The following is an 18,953-nucleotide window of genomic DNA, read 5'->3' on the forward strand; positions in this document are numbered from 1 at the left end:
TGTCGTATTAAAACCTCCTCCGCGGCAAATTTACGTTTTCTTTTTGCCCTCATTGAAGGAAAATCTACAATATGCTGTACATATTTTTCAATCTTTGTTTTAACAATGAAAACCGCCCGGCAGTTACTCAAATGCATTTTTGCTCATTGACGTGCAGTGTTCGGTGTTCATTGAAAACTGTGCATAGACAGTGCTGCTACCTGTTAGTCAAATATTGAACTACTAATGTGGCAGTCTGTGCTTGGTGAAAATTGTGCTTTTCTCGTGTTTTAAATCTGTATTTTCATTGAGTAAACAGGGGTGATCAAAATAAACAATTGCCCGTTTGTGTATTGCAGAGGACTAATTTTGGATGTTATGTGCCAAATAACACTCATACTGTTTTTATTTACGTTAAAACGTATTTGAGAAAAACCATGTGAAGTATACTGTACATTTTACCTTAGCCACGTGGAGAAGCTCTACTCTGTGCTATGTATTTTTGTTGGATTTTGGTTGCAACTCAGGTAAAAATGAGTAGTAAAACTCTTCTTTCCTTGAAAGTGGAAATATATCAGACATTGAAAACCTCAGTGACAACAAGAATAATATAGCAAACATAAACACAAATGAGAACAAAACAAAAATGGCGTGTGTTTCGATGACGAAGTGGTGCAAGAACCTTTATCATATATTGCTAAGGAATTATTTCCTGATTCCGTATTAGTCTTTGAAATAGAAGATCCTGTAATACCTGTTGTAGAAGCAATGGACATTAGTGTAACACTAGATACTGTTATGGGAGTTGTTGTGGAACACGATCTTGTTCCGGATTCTGCTCTCGGAAGAAATGTTTCAGGCAATGATGAAACAGATAGTGAAGAGGCAGGAAGAGGAAAAAAAAAAAAAGACATTCAGTAGAGAAACGAAATGCTTACTACTAGGGTCCCACCAGACTGGGACAAACCCATACCAAATGAATTTACAACTCTTCCTACACCAATTAATTTCTTTCAGAAGTACGTGCCTACCAGTTTATTAGAGAACACACGTGATTTTACTAACATGTATGCCATGTAGAACAATAAGACTAATTTTAAAGAATGTTCATTACAAGAAATTGAAGCTGTTATTGTAGCATTACTGTTTTACTATATTTCCCCAAGAGAAATGCTTTCGTGGTCACCGCGGTGATTTGGAGTTGGAGAAATTTATAGCAAACTCAGGCAAACAGAGGGTTAGGCTACCGGAAGAGCACCATAAACAAAAGCAGTGCTCGAAAATTTTTCTTCTGACCTAGGCGCCAGTTTTCAAAACCAGGCACTATAATAATACGAATACAATTTGAGACATTGGCCTACACATTTCGTATTTAAATTATCTAGGTGCCAGACTCGTACTTTCAGTCGTCATGACTACCTGGCGCTCGGGATTTTTCAAGCCTGTACAAGAGGAATATTAACAAAAAAATTTATTATGTATTACATGTGTTATTACTTTGAAACTTCAACTTTTTCTTTTCAACAACCTCACACGAAATAGTGTTCTGATTGCTATAAAGACAAAAAACGATAATACATAGCGAGAAGCGGTTTCTGCTATGAATTAAGCGTCCTAAGAATATATTGCAGCTCCACTCTATTCTTCCTACCAAAACAGAAATCTACTACCACTTCTAGTTTCAATATTAATTGAAAAAATATAACGTTACACAAACCAAACTCCTTTACGTAGTGTACACCTGACCCTGCTACTTGTTTTTTTTATCCAATTAATTATTATTTAACAGAATAAATATTATACATCTGCTCACAGAGGGCAAAAAGTCATATTTAATTACTTCTTAAATTTCAAAAATTGAAAAAAATGCTATATTTAGTGAGGTTTGGTAATTTAAGATAATTCCAACAATTGCAAACAAACAATAAAAGATTATTACTTTGATTTTTTAAATTTTAATTTCCACATCAACGGCAATTGTTAGAAAAATCTCACTACACGAAGATGAATGGTAAGCTTATGCTCACAATTAATTCTTATAAATTATTGTAGTTTCTACCAATTTTCTTTTCAAATATGTAATTGTATATTAGAAACATTGTATGTATAATTAGGAACAATAATGACATTTTATTCCAGATTGTTCCAAATATGCTTAAACTGCTTATTGACTGATTGAGCCCACACATTATAGGAGACGGAGTTTATTGCTTTTAAAGTTATATCAGAACCACTTCTCAGTTTCCATCCGAAGTTTAGACACACCAAAGAGAACAAACCCAGGACCACGAGTGATAGACATTTGAACAAGGATTACGATTACTCGATTCCATTTCCTAGAATAGGATTTCACAAGTATAAAATCCTGTGGTACTATCTTCTTGTTCACCTCAACCATAGGTTGGTGGGCAACATGGAAATTTTAAAACTTTTCTCTCTTTTTCGAGAGCTGTTTTATATTTTGATAAGGCCTCTTCTTCGTAACTGCATCTACTGTAGATATTCTATCCTTGGTCTTCCTTTTCCTGGTTTCCCTTCTGCCTTTCCCTCTATCAACACGGTGATCCAACTGGAGTACCAAATAAGATGACCAAGCATGCTGTTTCTTCTTTTCCCTATTATCTTCATGATCTGTCGTCCTTCATTAGCTTCCTTTAGTACGTCTTCATTCCTTTTCCTTTCGGTCCCTGATATACGCAATACTTTGCGCCAACACCACATTTCAAATGCTTCCAGCTTCGATATTTCAGCTTTTCTCAATGTCCACATCTTTGATCCGTAAAGCGCCACGTTCCACACCAGTGTCTTAATAAATTGTTTATGAACGTCCAACGACACATTTCTTGATGTTAGTGGTCCTCTTTTCCTATTGAATGCTTGTTTAGCCTGCGCTATTCTGGAACTTACGTCTTTTTCACTTCTTCCGTTCGAAGATATTAGACTTCCTAAATAGGGGAACGTCTTAACGTCTTCGATTTTCTCTCCCTCTAGCCATACGTTTGCCCCTTCCTGTCCTGCTCTTGTGCACTTTATCACTTTGGTTTTCTTCTTATTTATCTTCATTTTGCATGTTTTTTCCAGTTGGTCGTTCAAGTTTGAAAGTGCTTCCTGCAAGTCCTTTTCGTTCTCCGCTATCAACGTTATGTCATCAGCAAACCTTATTGTGCTGAAAACCTGACCATTTACTTTTACGCCTTTCTCCTTTTTACCAAAGAATTCTCTTATAGCCTCTTCTATATAGACGTTGAATAGGACAGGTGAAAGTCCACATCCTTGCCTTACTCCTTTACTTATTCTTGCTTCCTTCTGATCTCTTCCTATAATAGCTGTCTGGTTCCTATAAAGTTGGTATATTATTCTTCTGTTTCTGTAATCTACTTTCAGATTCTTCAACGCTCTGAACATGATATTTCAATCTACGCTGTCAAAAGCTCTCTCTATATCTACAAATGCTAAAAACAGTTTAGTTTAAAAAAAAAAAAAAAACTGTCACTCAATCATCGTCTACATTGATTTTTACTTACTTATAACCTCGTGCTTATATATTAAAGAAATCTGACGGTACAGTTCTCACTGATACGGACAGCATCTTAAATAGATGGAAAGATTTCTTTGACGATTTGCTTAACACGCAACCAAAAACTAGTGTGCGTGGAGAAAAGGAGATACACACCGCAGAACCGTATATTCCAGAACCCAACCGAATAGAAGTAGAAACCGCTATAAAGAAATTAAAGAAACACAAATCTCAGGATGTAGATGAAATTCCGGCTGAGTTAATTTTAGCTGGAGGCTAAAAATAGTGGAACAAGATACACAAACTCATTCTCCTTATCTGGAACAAGGAAGAATTGCCACAAGAGTGGAAAGAATCAATCATTGTTCCAATTCACAAGAAAGGCGACAAAACTGACTGTAATAATTATCGAGGCATTTCTCTTCTGTCAACATCCTATAAAATCCTTTCGAATATTCTATTAGCAAGATTGACCCCATACGCAGATGAAATTATTGGAGATTATCAGTGCGGATTTAGACGAAATCGATCAACTATCGACCAAATATTTACCATTCGCCATATACTCGAAAAAAAGTGAGAAAACAATACCCCGGTACATCAACTGTTTACTGATTTTAGGAAGGCGTACGACTCGGTTAGGAGAGAAACATTATACAGCGTCCTTACAGAACTTGGAATACCGAGAAAGCTAACTGGATTAATAAAGATATGTTTAAATGAATCCCAAAGTAAAGTCCGAGTAGGAAAATTTTTGTCCACGAGCTTTCACGTCGAAAATAGCCTGAAACAAGGAGATGCGTTGTCGTCATTATTATTTAACTTTGTTCTGAAATACGCTATAAGGAAAATCAAAGATAGCTACCAGAGCCTAGAGCTGAACGGTATTCACCAGGTTATGGCATATGCTGATGATGTAAATTTAATAGGGAATGATAGGAGAACAATGATAGGAGATGGCGTCCAAGAGTAGTGGTGTAAATTCTCAAGCTGTTGATAAAAACAAGATAAAGTGTGATGAAACCTGCGGTAAGTGTAAGAGAAATGTTAAAAATGGCATTTTGTGTGTATCATGTGACAAATGGTTCCATTTCAAGTGTGGAAATATCAATAATGGTGACAGAAATCATAAAATGAAGGAACAGCTCGAGTGGTTTTGCCCAACATGCACAGAACATGGTGGACCAGTAAACATTGATACTTCTACTTGCGATACCGATAGTTTGCTAGAAATTATACGTGTTCTACAGGAAGACTTAAAACTACTAAAAATAGAAAATGAAACTTTACATCAAAGAGTTAAAGCAGTAGAGCTAAACCTTGAGAAGAAAAATCCATCGAAGTTTGAGTGGTCAAAAGTAAGTACTAGACAAAGGGGGTCTATATTTCATACAGGAATGACGCCAGAGTTTCCATTAGTGTGTGAAAATAAATTTAGTGTTCTACAGAATGTTGACTGTGAAACTATGAACAACTCAAAGTGTTTGAAACAGAACGGAACCAACAGTAAAAGGACAATGAATAACGCCAAACTTACAGTGAATCCGGCCTTCAGTGCGGTAGACAAGAAAATAAGTGCAAGGAATAAACCTGGAACAGAGCCTCAAGTTTTTGTATATGCGGATAGCAATGGGAGGGGTCTAGCTGAGCAAATGAACCTAAATCTAAAACACAAGTTAAAGGCACAAGGAACCATTACGCCTGGAGCAAAAAGTGCAGAGGTATTAAGTGGAATTAACTCTAAAATTGCAAATAAGGAGAAAAACTATGTTGTAATGTTAACCGGTACAAATGATGTGGCTTGTAACCAAGGAAATGAAGTTATTAAGAAAATTAGAGGTAAGCTTACTGAGCTAAATTACTGTAAAGTAGTGGTGGTAAATATTCCAAATAGGTATGACCTTATGGAAGACTCATGTGTAAATCAAGCTACTAAGGTCACTAACATGAAGCTGCAATCTTTGTGTAAACACTTCAGAAATGTGAAAATGGTAGATGTAAGTAAATTTGGTAGAGAAATGTTCACAAGGCATGGTTTGCACTTAAATAAAAGGGGAAAAGAATTTTTAAGCAATGAAATTTGTGATGTAATTAACAGTGATATGAGTAATAAATCTAGGTCTCAAGCAGCGTTGCCAATACCTTGGGAAGTAACTCAAAGTAACAAGAATGTGGATGAGGGCACTTCTTTTTTAGTTCAAGGGTAAATTTAACACAGCGAGTAGACTTACGTATCTTTCACCAAAACGTACAAGGGTTTTCCATTGGGAAACAATTAACTATGGAAATTTTGTTGACGAAAATTCTGAAAGATGTAGATATTATTTGTATAACCGAACATTGGTGTGCACAAAACAATATAGAAACTATAAATTTACCAAATTTCAAGCTAGCAAGTAGTTTCTGTCGAGAAAAGAAAACAAGGGGTGGTTCAAGCATTTTTGTAAAACATAGTTTAAAATTTAAAGAATGCACTAAGTTTAAACATATAAACGATGAAAAAAAATTTGAATGTTGTATTTTGGAGCTCCCAGTGGAAAAAATTGTAATGATCTGTATATATAGGACACCGGATAGTGAAGTTGAAATTTTTATGCGTAACTTAGAAGTAATACTTTCACATTATAGTGGTACTAAATACAGCCCAGTAGTAGTAGGAGATCTAAATATGGATTTTTTGAAAGATATTGATGTAAAGATAAAAACATTATTGGGTACGTTTAATTTAAAACATTTAATAAATAAACCTACTAGGATAACTCCAACCAGTATATCAGCACTAGATCAGATTATTCTAAACTGTGACCACTTGAGCTCAAGGGCGCAAGTGATTAGTACCGGATTTTCTGATCATGAAGCTCAGATTGCTGAAATATGTGATAAACGCTTCTCTGTAACTCAAAAGTGTAAGAAATATAGTGTAAGAACTTTCAAAGTTACAAGGGTATTCAGTAATCAAAATATCAATTATTTCAATTATTTACTTAGTCACGAAACATGGGAAGGTGTACTTTCATTAAACAACGCAAATGATATATATAATGAATTCATAAAAATTTTTGCTTACTATTTTGATATAGCTTTTCCTAAAATGAAACTCGTGTTAAAATCCCAGAAGAAGGGACAATGGGTTACTCCTGAAGTACTAAAAGCAAGTGCTACAAACATAAATTTACATAAACTTAGTAAGGTTTTTAAAACAGGTTGTGCAAAGTCCTACTATAAACAATATAAAAAAAGGTACAAGGAACTAATTAGAACGACTAAAAGGAATTACTACCAACTTAAACTTGCTTATGCATCGAATAAAACTAAAACCATGTGGAACATTATAAATACAGAACTAAATGGTGGCAAAGAGACACCATATGTGGATACAATAATACATGAAGGGAACAGTGTATCAGACCCAAGGGAAAAAGCAGAAATATTTAATAATTTTTTTATAAATGTTGTCGCAAAAGTTATGGATGATGATAAAGTAAATAAATGTAAACAGAATGGCCACAAAGTAGTTACTGTAAATAATTTTAAACAAAGTTCAAATAAATGTGAAAAAACAATCTTTTTACAGCCAGTATCAGAAGATGAAATAGCAAATATAATAAAATCTCTCAAAAACAAAAATACAGCTGGAATTGATGAAATCTCAGATAATTTATTGAAAAGATGTTTCAATCAGGTGACAAAGCCACTTTGTCATTTAGCAAATATATCACTTACAAATGGCGAGTATCCAGAAAAGTTAAAAATTCCGAAAGTTAAGCCCTTGTTTAAAAAAGGTGAAAAGCAAAACATAAATAACTACAGACCAATATCTCTCTTACCTGTCGTTGGAAAAGTTTTGGAAAAAATTATGTATAACAGGGTAATTAATTTTTTATTGAAAGAAAATGTTATCTCAACAAAACAACATGGCTTCCTTAAAGGTCGATCTGCAAATACGGCAATATTTAATTTCATTGAGAAAGTAAGAAATATTGTAGATAAGAAAGAAAACTGTATAGGAATCTTCCTTGATTTGTCTAAAGCTTTCGATACAGTACAACACAGTTTACTTTTGAACAAACTGGAGAACTGTAGAATACGTGGTAAAGCAAGGGACTGGTTTGGTTCGTACTTAAAAAATTGTAGGCAGGTCGTAGAAATAACGCATAAGAATAATAACATTGTAGAAAGCTATTTATCAGATGAATTATATATAAAACACGGAATTCCACAAGGATCTATTCTAGGGCCATTGCTCTTCCTTTTATATATTAATGATTTTGAGAAAAGCATATCTTCGGCAGATGTTACCCTTTTCGCTGACGATACCACTCTGCTAGTGAGTGGAAAAAATGAAAAATTATTGGAACAGAATGCTAGGCAAACATTAAATGAAGTATCTCTTTGGATGAAGAACAATAATCTTTTTGTTAATGTTGAAAAATCCATTGCTATAAATTTTCATAACAAGTGCAGTAAACCAATATACCCTAACCTATATCTGAACCAAAATAAAATTAACTATACAACACACTGTTCGTTTTTAGGTCTTACTATAGATCATAACCTGACATGGGAATTTCATATAGAGTCAGTTATTAATAAATTAAATAGAATATGTTATGCACTAAGGATTATTAGAAGAAGGTAAATTTAAAATTAGCTAAAACCTTGTACCATTCGTGTTTTAACTCTATCTTGCAATATGGTATCATGTTCTGGGGAAATTCAAGTCAGAGATTTAATGTTTTCAAAATTCAGAAGAAAGCCATAAGAATACTTTGTGATAAGAAGCCGAATTTTTCTTGTAGACATTTGTTTAAGGAGGTCAATATACTACCTCTGGATAGTTTATATTTGTATCGTCTCTTTTTGTATTTGAAAGAACACTCATCGGCATTCGTAACAAATAAGGATGTACATAATCATAATACGCGAAATAAGAATGATTTTCATTTGTGTAATCACCGGTCAGCAATGTATCAAAAAAGTGTAAGTTATGGTGGTGTTAAGTTGTACAACATGTTGCCTATTGATATAAAGTATGAAGCAAATATGAAAAGGTTCAGACAAAAGTTAAAATTATTTCTTTTAGAAAATTCTTGTTATACGATTGAGGAGTACGTAAATATCATGACAAGGTAATATTACTTTATTTTACTCATGTAAATTTTTTTGTACATATGACGCATGTTACACTTACTTGAGGACATTCCTCGTACTTGTAAGTTCATACAAAAGAAATAAATACAATACAATACAATACAATATAAAGAAATGCGGAGATCTTATTAAACGCTTGCAGGGACATGGGTTTAGAAGTAAATGCAGAGAAAACTAAATACATGGAAGTGCATCGGGACCATAATACAGCAAATTATGGATGCGTTAAAATATTAAATAATACTTTTGATAAAGTGGATAGTTTCAAATATCTAGGATCAATATTAACAGACGAAAATCATATTCACGAAGAAATTAAATGTCAACTAAAAGCAGGGAATTCGTGTTACTATCCGGTTCAAAATATCTTGTCGTTGCGAATTCTGTCGAGGAATCTGAAGCTTAAAATATACAAAACGATAATCATGCCTGTTGTTCTGTATGGTTGCGAAACATGGTCGCTTAGTCTGAGGGAAGAACATAAACTGAAAGTATTTGAGAACAAGATCCTGAGACGAATATTCGGATCCAAGAGGAACGGGAATGGCGGAAACTTCATAACGAGGAACTACATAATTTATACTATTTACCAGGCATTGTTAGGGTCAAGTCTAGGAGGCTTAGGTGGGCGGGTCATGTAGCTAGAATGGAAGGAAGTATAAACGCTTTCAAAGTCTTGACTATAAGACCAATCAGAAAACGAGCATTAGGAAGACCTAGGCGCAGATGGTAGGACAATATTACGATACAAAGTAGAAACTGGATCCAGTTGGCTAAGGATAGAAGTCAGTGGAGAGCTTTTGTGAACGCGGCATTGAACCTCCGGGTTCCATAGGCCATAGAGTTAGTTAGTTATTTACTTTTTTTAAAAAAAAATTAACTGTAGTTAAATGGTTCGAATTCTCGGTTCGTCACAAATTTCGGTTCGCGCACTGACGTTATCTTTAGTATAATGTGTCACCATTACAGATTATTATCAAAATAATGGGAACACCTTTATAGTTTGTACGTGTAAGATGCGAAAGGTGGCAGCACTGAAGATGTGTGTACAGTGCATGGTCATTGTTAGTGATATTAAGGTGATTGCTTGAAATGTGACAATGTGTTCCTTCCAGTCTTTCTCAAACCATTAATATCATCAACTCTTAAGCTTTGTCAGTGATTTCCAGAAAAACTAGTCACCCACTTGCTTTCTGAGACTTACTACTATCAACGGCTACGATGCTTTCACTCTTAGGCTTCTAATAAATTGGATAGTGGCAGAACATACAGGGATATTCAAAAAGAATGGTGCAAAACTAAACCGTATTTATTTTTTACTGAAACGACATACAAAAGCAAATTTGGTTGGAAAGAAGAAAAGAAGATTGTAAGATTTTGTCGACATTACAAGTGTTGGATATGAGCACCCTGGATAACACGGCTATTTGCTGCCTCCCTAGATGTTTCTGATCGACCACAGTGCTTATTTCTTTAATTTTGTACTGAGATCTCTGGTTCGATCCCACTTCTTAAAACATTACCTAACCACATTACTCTGCCTAAGAGAATTCTTAAAAAACTTATTTGTGTCTAGAAGAGCCAATGAAGATTTCGAAGATTTAGTTTATTTCTAGTTTATAAAGTGTGTATCCTAAATGTTTCGCCATTCAATGCCTAGGACAACTTTTCTTTCCTTTCAACTTCGTAAGATGTAATTTTACTGATTTGCGAATCATATTCCCTGTCACCTCTATCCTTTATGGATTTAAGTTCTCTTGCATTTTTCATTATCATTTTTTATGCAATGACCGTTCGGAAAAATTTTGTAACCAATTGGAAATATTAAAAAAAAAAAAATCATTCTGGTTGATGACAAGTAAATGTTAGCTTTTTACTAAAAATTATAAGGGCGCATGAAAGGATGATTCAATAAAATGAAATCTTTAATTTTTATGTCCCATGGTTATGCCGCTTAGGCTAAAGGAGACGGTGATGATGAGAAATGAATGAAATGGTGGAATGAAGAAAGTGGGAGGAAACGGGAGAACCCCTAGAAGACTCGCACAGACGGTATTTGCCCACCAGAAAGTTTACTTAGAGCGAGCTGGGATTGATCCAAGGATCCCATGCACCAGAGGTGAACGTTCTACCACTGAGCCACCGCGGACCCTACTTACCAATGAATCCTCCCTTAGGAAGCCTAAATATTTTTTATACGTTTCGGAACATCATGTTGGTTCCTTCTTCAGTGTCACGTTAACAAGGATAAGAGCCGATAGGAGATAAAAGGTGTAAAACATGGAATACATACCATTAAATAAATGTAACGTAAAGAATGGATCCTGAAATGTCACGAGCAGACCAAAGCGCAAAAAGAGTAAACTGAATCGAAGGAAGCGCATTGTCTATGTTACGTCACTATTGACAGGTTCAAAATATGCATCAAAGGTAGGCAAAAACAAATTCAATCAATGTTGTCAGTATCCAAATTTAAAGCAGGTCTATATTTATGAATAAAGAAGGATTCCTGTTATTCCAGAAAAATAAATATTTTCGAAAGAAAAATATTGAGGCTTCTCAAGGGAGGATTCATTGGTAAGTAGCCATTTTTTTGATAGTTTTCTACGTCGATTTTTTTTCTTTTATCCCTCCCCACTGGTGTAGTGCGTGTGCACCATTAGTTCACGTGGTGCTGGGTTCGATTCCCGGTGAGAGAGAACAAAAAAACTGACAATCATTCACTTCCATTAATCGGCTGTCTCTTTTTAGCCAAAAGAACACAATCTTGGGTCGTTACACTTTTTAAAAAAAATAATAATTTTCTTTAATTTTTTAATGCAACAATGCCTTACATTTTTCATATAGCAAATTTGTCCAATTTATTTTTTAAAAAAATCAACAATTAAAAACTAAAAAGTATTTTATGTAACAATCCTTTTTATTCTTCATTTCTATACCAACCAATTGCTCGAAATCCTCAACGATAAAGACGGTAAATGGTGAGTTTACAGTAATTATTTAAGTTTACCTATCTTCTAAATGACTATATAGATGCAAATTACAACAATAATGTATTCTTTTGTACATAGAGTAAACATATTTCAGCAATAAGTTATATTACGTTTGTCTCGGGTTAACTCATGTCCCGAATTTTAAGGAAATTTTCAGTAAGCCCAATTATGTCGAAAATGGAAGCATTACATAACGAGATGGCGAATCCGAAACATTTACAAATACGAAACAAATTCTTAATGACACGAGCAAATGTCAACCCCTGATGTGTTTGAATCTACGATTACTGAGAGATTAACTCTGTTCTATCTCTAAAATTTTGCGTGCTGGCCGTGATGTTATTTTTTGTACTAATTCAATGGTTCGTAACTTTTTTGTTCATCAAATTTTACCAAATGGAAAGAACTTTTATCGCTGACTGTACTTTCTTCGAATTATTATTAATTTGTTCAACGAGAGTTGATTTATGTTCTTGTGCATTTATTTTTCAAATAAATATGCTGAAACTTTTTAAAAACAACTTTAAATCAATATTATTGAAAATATAATAAATAATAAACACGCCCTTTAGAAGCCTGACACTGATACATATCAAATGCTTAATGCATACTTCCTTGAAAACATGACTACTTCTGAAATTACCCCAATTCATACGGTAACATTGGGGCAGAAATGGAACGGAATATTGCAGTACATAGTGCTCGGATAGTAAAATTACGCTCACGATTATAAAGCAGAAGGTTGGTCCTATTGTGCTCAGACAGTCTCGGATCGAATTTACTTACATTTTTTCTTTGACAGTTTTATAATTATACCAAAATAACCCCGCTTTACGGTATTTAACATATTGTTATCGATTTATTCTTGTAACTTGAAATGCTTTACTATGACGAGGGGAAGTCAAAAACTAAAGGGACTCCTGAGAAAAGGTACATTTATTCTAATGATAAAAAACTGAAACATACATTATTTTTCTACATAATCTCCTTGCACTTCAACGCACTTTTCCCAACGTTTCACAAGTTTGTTGATTCCGTCTGAAAAAAAAAAAAAAAAAAAAAAGTTTTTCGGTTGCACCTGTAAACAATTTTGCACCGCATTAATGACTTCTGCATCAGTAGCAAATTTTCTTCTATTGAGCACTTCCTTCAATGGTCCAAACATATGAAAATCGCTTGGAGCCAGGCGAATCGCTTGGCGATTTCATCCACTGTGATTCGTCTGTTTTCCATCACCATACTCTCAACGACTTTCAAATTGCCCTCAGTCGTTGACATCGATGGCCTTCCCGATCATTCCTCGTCACATAAAGAAGTTCTCCCTTGTTTGAAACGCCTTATCCATTCGTAAATGTCTTGTTTCCCGACAAACAGCTGTCACCATACTGCGCTTGCATTTGACGAATAATTTCCGCAGGTTTGACAACTTCCGCAAAGAAAAAGCGAACACTGCCTTCATTTGCTGCTTGGTGCAGATCGACAATGGAGCTGCCATGTTTAACGGTGTGCTACACTCCAACGACTAACACGGGAATAAGAGTGACACCTTGCATAGAAGTGTTGCAGACAACACTAATTAAGCGCTGGATACTAGCAGTGTTACCAAACCCTAGTGCAAGAAATTGAGTCCCTTTACTTTCTGACTTCCCCTCGTATTATTATTATTATTATTTTTACACTTATTCTTTTCTCCTTTTTTGTAGATCCTCTGATACATGATATAAATGACAAATAAAGATAATCCATGATTGGATTAGTAAATCTTACTGGTTCCTCTTTTGTCTGCCAAAACCTGGTTGGGGCCACTGGGGTCCCGTGCGATATCACAGCAGCATTTTTGGTAAGATTTCTTCTCTATTAATATCAGTATAACTGATTTCTACTTACCGTTGTACGCATATTTAAAGTAGATGTAGAATTTAAAGGGAAATGCAACAGACACATAAATCCATTACGCAATACTTGTTGAAAGTCAACTCTCTACAATAGTTCAATGATAGAGCGTTCATCTCTAGTGCGAGAAGTCCCTGGTTCGATCCCAAACCATGTTTGTGATGAACAACATCGTGTTCCTGAGGTTCTCCCGCACTCTCATTTCATCAATTCTTTCATAATCATTCATCTCCGGAGGTATTCTTCAGTCTAAATAGTAAATGCGTGAGACGTTAAACTAAAGATTTAATTTCATTACTTTCCACTTTTCTACATTGCCAAGTTTACTAAAGCAGCTGCAATTGAGAACTGAACAAGTCAATTTATTACTATTATTATTATTATTATTTCGTTGATACCCGATGCATTCCAACCCATCCCTCAGCCTCCTCAGTCAGGAAATATTGAAAAGGACACTCCCTTAAATTTTGAAAGGGGCACTGAATCTAAACTGCATGCAACACATGATATTATTGACTACAAGATTTCTTCCTTTCAAAATCTGATTCAGTTTAGAGTACACGTAGCAGATTTGCATAGTCTAATAATAGGTTGATATGCATTTTCCTTTAAACTCGTCCGTTATGGAAACAATCAATCGTATGCCCTCTCAAACGAAGAGCACGCGATTTTTATTTTAAAGTTAGCAGATTCTTCCTTTCATAAAAGTGCATGATCACGTTAAAGAAAATTAGAATTAGATTTTCTCACACACTCGCTAAATTGCATTACATTCTGTATTGATATATGTGTTATCCATCTGTAGAGGCAGTTGAAAAACTACTGTATGTAATATAAAAACGGTATACAGAAACTAACACTACAGAAATCTAAAGAATGGAACTTCACTGAAAGAAATTGGGGAATTACGAGGTCATGGCAGAAAATTGGGTAACATCGTGAGGACAGAATTTTCTTGCGGACGAAATACAAGATATGCTATTGTCGTTATCTGTTAGCATTTGGTTACTAACTTAAAAAAAGAAAAAGAGATTACTCAGGACACAAAATAATTATATGCAATGCAAACTAGAGATTTTCTGGAGTAGATCCCCAATACCCCCCCCCCCCCCTTCTTGTATGTTCGTCCCTTGCTTAAACTTAATCTCTAATGTTTCAAGGTGGAAACTTATGACAGTGTGTTGAGTTATTAATGAAATATCTACTTACGAAATATAAGACAATCACCTGAGTCTTTTGGAGAAAAGAGTCTGAAAAGAACTTACCCCCAAGAGTAAATTACCTTATTCCAGAAAAATAACACCACACCATACTATGGAATTGTTAACGGAAATATTAAAAAATCGGTTAAAGTAGTTTTCGAGATATTAGAATTTTTTATTCTCTGTATCCAGAAAAAAAAAACCTTATTTTTTGGGAAATGTAAGAAAATTCACCTGGAGAATCCTCTCTCCTAAAAACCGTAAGTTTAAAATTTGGTCCGCATATACTGATTGGATGACCTCTACAGCGAATGAACTTACATCGGACTGAACAATCTCATTTTCCGCATGCAAAGGCCACGAGACATGTGAATCTGCTGAAATCTAGGATTTTTTTTTTTTCTCACGATATCATTCTTTCTTCTTTCATATTGTCGCTCAAAAGTGACTAAAACAAAACTCATTTTGATTGACCTAAGAAATATTCACCACTGAGTAAAGGTTTGTCGCCACCCGTTAAAGTACAAGGAGCACTATTTTTTGTTGAAATGAAATTTTCTTTCAAAACGAAAGCACTCTATAAACTTCGACACATGAGAAATTGATTTTGTACTCAACCCAGAGACCAAGAAAAGAGAGGTTCATTAGTAAAAACTAAAACGGAATTTTTAGTTTGCTTTTTGTAGTCTAAACAAGATGAATGATAAAAGAACTAGTAAAATGAAGACAATACAAGCAAACGAAAGAACTCGAAGAAAATCTGTAAAGACAGTGTTATTTATTGGGTTGCTGCAATTTGAATGCCCAATATTTAAGTTTGGCCGGAAACGCAACCTGAAAAGTGTCCAACTGACCAAAGTGGATTTGATTCCATTGTACGCTGAACGCCCATATGCCAGGTTCTCCGTTCTCTCCGAGTGACACAACCTGCAAATCACATTATCCTTAATTTTGCATGAATATAATTACCTTCTTTCTTCCGCATCGCTGAGAAAAATCACTGTTTTATTCTGGAGAATGTTTAAATAACAGTACTTTGTAGCCTTTATTGAATATTACTGTTGCTTTCTTTATTTTCTATTTTCATTATTATTAATTATTATTTTAAAAATTCTTAGAAGCCTTTCTTTTTCAACAGGAACTGGAGGCAAATGTATTTTCTCAGTTAAGTACTTCTATCTACTAATCATCACCACCACCTGTTGCTCAGACAACACTTCCATTAAACAGTTATTAAGACTATCTGTAGATGATTTCTTCTACAAAGACTAAAGTGTTTCATGTGGAAAGAATGGCCTTGTTCTGATCTTAGTAAATACGTTCCAGGAGACAGTTTTGATATCAAACCAGAACACACAGTAAATATACCTTTTATTCAATCGATTTAATCAGTAATAAATTAAGCATATATGGACATATAACTACCGTACTAATCACAGAAGATACAGTGTTAATATGTAAGTACAATATGGAATATAGTCTAAAGTATTTGAGAATATGATTGTGTACGACAAAAACTGCTAAATGTTTCCAGAAACAATTTTATTCACATCTACATTTTGTGAGAGTAGTTCTCTATTATCATCTAGATTGAAACTTATGGAACAACAATTGTGTTTTAGAGAAATTTGGTAATGTTAAAATTACAAGTTGAAAACTACAATTCTCTACTGAAAAGCGAGAAACTGTCTTTGGTATTTCTATTAAGTCTTGAATTACATTACAAGACACAAAGCTATTACAGTGAAGTTATTTGTGCATCAAGTGTTTGGTTTTTAGCAAATCACCAAAACCCACTTCAGTGTCTCGTCTTTGAATAATAAATATGTTAAATAAGAGCGAACAGTTTTCTGCATGATAAATCTCCAAGGACCGAGTGGCTACAATTTGGATTCTTTATTCCTCAGAAGCATCCTTATGGATTCGCATTTTGTGAATGTTCTATTGGCATCCGCATGCAAACTGGTACCGAAGTGTGTTCAGAAGATTTGAAATATGGATTTTCTTTTGTCAAGCACCAAGAGTTGAAATGATGCCACATACTGAGGTTTACTGCGTTTGCTTTCATCAAATCATCAGGAACCTCACGGCTGTCTTCTTCTCTGGATTGTAGCAGAAATTAGAAATGGTGTCATCACGTACTCTAACAATGTATATATATTTTGAAAAAAGAAAAGATAAATTAATAAAAATTGGGGGAAGCTTTGATTAAGTGGGGTGGCTGGATTAATAGATGGATGGGGTATGTCTACCACCAATCTTACTACGATCTCTAGGAAGATTGGTGGTGACTGGATGGGCAGGCAGGGGAGTAGACTGGCGGACAGGACGGGTGTTTGGGCCGCTGGGCAGACGGTCCGGTAAGGGGGTGACGGGCAGACGGATGGGTTGAGGGGGCCTTGGAAGAAGGGAGGATGGGGGTGTGGGTGTTTGGCTTGATGGGCGGATATACACAACATATACACGTACGCACATCCAAACGCCTACATTCCTCATCACCACAAATACAGATGCAGCGAGGGACCACGCGCTGCGATCCAGATGGGTAAGTATGTAGCATTTACAGACTTTTACACAATGGCTGATGATCTTCGGATAATTCTCCTGCTTGCTTCAAATGGGTGTTCAATATGTCTTCGCTCGCCTTTCTCTATATCCAACAGTTTTTACTTCTTCATAATATATCTCTCTATGATGACTATCATTCGCTATTCAACCTACATTTCTACTATTAGTATTCCTTTCACACGCTATGATAACAATTACTCGCTTCTCAATTCACACCTCTTCAATATTATTTGTTCCCTTTTCTACAGCTTCCATTAGGGCATCTCTCCATCAGAATGTAGAAAAGAGTGAAGAAATGATGAAAAAAGTGTCACTATTAACCATATTGCATATTCTACTAGGACGTTGTGATGGGAGAACGTGCTATCAGGTCAAAGTCTGACTGGTATCGAGATATGAGAAAAGTTGAATAGTGGACATGCCCACAGACAAAATCACTCAAAAGAACCCAATGAATACAACGGCTGTAATGTAAAATAGCAGAGAGTCAAGGAAGATAATTGGGATGAAGGGGTGGTGAAAAGGTGGAGACAGTGTGGTGAAATAAATAAACAAAAAATATAAATAAATTAATTAAATAAAGAAATATTTACTTAAATAGATAAGTTATAGTAGGCAAGTAATATAAATAAAAAATTAAATAGATAAATAATTTGATTAATTAATCATAACCCTTCCCTCCTCCATCACCATCATCATCATCATCATCATAACTTTAATCACCGACCACAATGTCTCCAGTTTCCTTCCACTCGAATCTTTTTTTTTTTTTCTGCAGTATTTCATATTACAGTCGTTGTATATACCTGCGTCTCTAGTGATTTTCTCTGTCTCATGCCTTTATCTTTAATGTTTTCTCTTCTCTTAATATCTACTCAAGACTTTTGATCTCACTACACATCCTTCCATGCTAATCTTCTAGCACAAGATTCAATATGGTGATAGTGACACTCGACTGGACTTTCGTCTAGTATTCTCCTTTTTCTTCGGTCTTGGATACAGTTTGGATGACGAGACACTCAATCTTGAAAGCTAAATCCTTTATTCTTTCAGTGCGCTTTTCTTCATTAGCATATGTACAGTCCCTTTTATGTCTACAGATCGCACACAAACATCGTTTATACACAGAGGTGACTCGCAAGAGAAGTCGCACTGCTATAAGTTAAAGTTTTATCGCTTGGAACTGAAATAATAAAAATTATCTAATGTATTAATTTATGTACACAACAATTAGTACATTAAAAAGTTTTCTTCTTTTACTTTCAAGCGAAAAAAGCGTTATTTTTAGCGGTGTGACTTACCTCACGAACGCCTCTGTTTACACATCCACAAACAGTTAGTTTTTCTTTTTCAGTTCTTTCGACGAAGAAGAAAGAAGAAGAAGCCTTACCACGACATATTATCTGTCTGTCTTGTTGGGTGCTTGTGCTTCTGTCTGACCTGACGCTGGGGTTCTTGATATCTGTCCTGAAGCCTGAATCCTAAATGTTGATCCCGACCTGATGCCCTCTGTGCCCTTATACCCGTCCCGAAGCCAGCCTTCTCCTCTGCCTGCTTTCCCCCCATCTATCTATTCTTTCAGCCACCCCACAAAGCTGGGTAAAAAAAAAAAAAAAAAAAAAAAAAAAACTGTTTTGTTTTATTTCTCGA

The 18,953-nt window shown here is 35.0% G+C and overlaps 1 protein-coding gene and 1 long non-coding RNA gene across 2 annotated transcripts in view; one reads left to right on the forward strand and one right to left on the reverse strand.

Annotated features, from left to right (window-relative positions):
* The window catches only part of LOC145694412 (ras-related protein Rab-34-like), a 51,769-nt gene that overhangs the window by 27,797 nt on the left and 5,019 nt on the right, over positions 1-18,953 (reverse strand). The window lies entirely within an intron of this gene.
* LOC145693894 (uncharacterized) lies at positions 1,963-17,877 on the forward strand. Its single transcript, XR_014132842.1, has 3 exons — positions 1,963-1,990; positions 13,344-13,480; positions 15,874-17,877. It is a non-coding gene; the product is annotated as an uncharacterized LOC145693894 (long non-coding RNA).

This window comes from Thermobia domestica, chromosome 9 (assembly GCF_964235325.1).
Source record: "Thermobia domestica chromosome 9, izTheDome1.hap1.1, whole genome shotgun sequence".
In the NCBI taxonomy this organism is placed as follows: domain Eukaryota; kingdom Metazoa; phylum Arthropoda; class Insecta; order Zygentoma; family Lepismatidae; genus Thermobia; species Thermobia domestica.